This window comes from Fukomys damarensis, unplaced genomic scaffold (assembly GCF_012274545.1).
Source record: "Fukomys damarensis isolate Sample0158 unplaced genomic scaffold, DMR_v1.0_HiC HiC_scaffold_17, whole genome shotgun sequence".
Classification (NCBI taxonomy): Eukaryota; Metazoa; Chordata; class Mammalia; order Rodentia; family Bathyergidae; genus Fukomys; species Fukomys damarensis.
Genome location: NW_022900929.1, coordinates 9,893,418 through 9,894,809, shown reverse-complemented (window position 1 = coordinate 9,894,809; position 1,392 = coordinate 9,893,418).

Below are 1,392 nucleotides of genomic sequence, written 5' to 3'. Positions count from 1 at the left end.
AGAACCAGTGTTGGGGAGTCTCAGGCCTGATCAAAACAAAACTGGACCTCCAGGCTAAGGGGACTCCCTTTATTTGTACACAAATACAACCACAGGGTCAGGTCACCATCACATCCTTGTTGAGCTCTCCACCAGATGTACAATCCTTCTGAGATTTCATTCATGTCTGTGAGATGGCTTAACTAGTAGGAGGGGCCAACTGAAAAAGAGAAGGGCACACACTGTGTGTTCCTGAATAAACGAAGTTTTCTTCCTTTCTGCTTTCTGAGTGGGGATTTGGTCTGGGACAGGCAAGGACAGAACTGCAGGGGTAAGGGGAGGTGTGCCATTTTGAGAGTGTTATGGCTATATCCTGATGTCCCCCAAAAGCCTCATGTGCTCACAGGTGGGGCTTTGCAGAGGTGGCTGGATTCAGAGTGTGTGAAGCTGGATTAAGGGTGTGTGATAATTCAATTATCCCACTGATTGTTTTCGCATATCCCTGGTCCCTGGGTGTGGATAATGAGAAGGTCTGCCCGAGGTGCGGGTGGCACCACCAATAGGCTTGTATCCTGGGTGGAACATGAAGGGACAGAGGGAAGGCAGCTTCCTTGTCGCTGCTTCACTGCTTCCTGCTTGCACTCCATGAACTGTTTCTTCTCTGCCATGCCACTGTGCCATGCTGCACTGCCTTAGAGCCAGCTATGGACTGAAATTTCTACAACCTATAAGCTAAGGTAAACCTTTCCTCCTTTAACTTGTGGGTATTGAGTATTTTGTCTCAGCAACAAAAGGTAAGACAGGGAGGGGAGGGGGCCATTGTGCGGTTGGGGAATGGAAATAGGACCAACGTTGCTATGAATGCTCTCCAGGCTGGACCTTCCACAACTTAGCTGTGATGGTTCTCTGAGTCTATTCAGGCCAGATGCCTGCCTTAGTTTGGTTAACCCTCCTCTTTGAGTCCAACCACTCTCCTGGGGACCAGAGAGAAAAGGTGCTCACCAATGGTTATCATTACCAATGAGTGAATGCAAGAGATGGGACAGTTTCTAGAAGAAAAGGCCATGGCAAGGATGGAGGGTGGCAATATCCCCCAGAGGACAGGATGTCAAAAGGCCAAAACTGATGGTAGCTGAGGCTCTGGACAAAAGCAATAGCTTTAAGAACTGTTGATGGTACTCAGAGTACCAACTGGTGGTGGAATTGGAAGGAGAAACGTGGGTCACAAATGATTCTAAAGCAGCTGGAAAATAGACATCTGGAAAGGTAATCAGCAGAGCAGTCTTCTGGGAAAGGATAACAATTTGGTTTGGATCATGTGAAGCACTTTATTGATTCATTAGAGAAGAATTTCCACTCCTTATAATCAAAGTCATTCATACTTGTTACAAAAGCAAATAGATCAAAGAATGC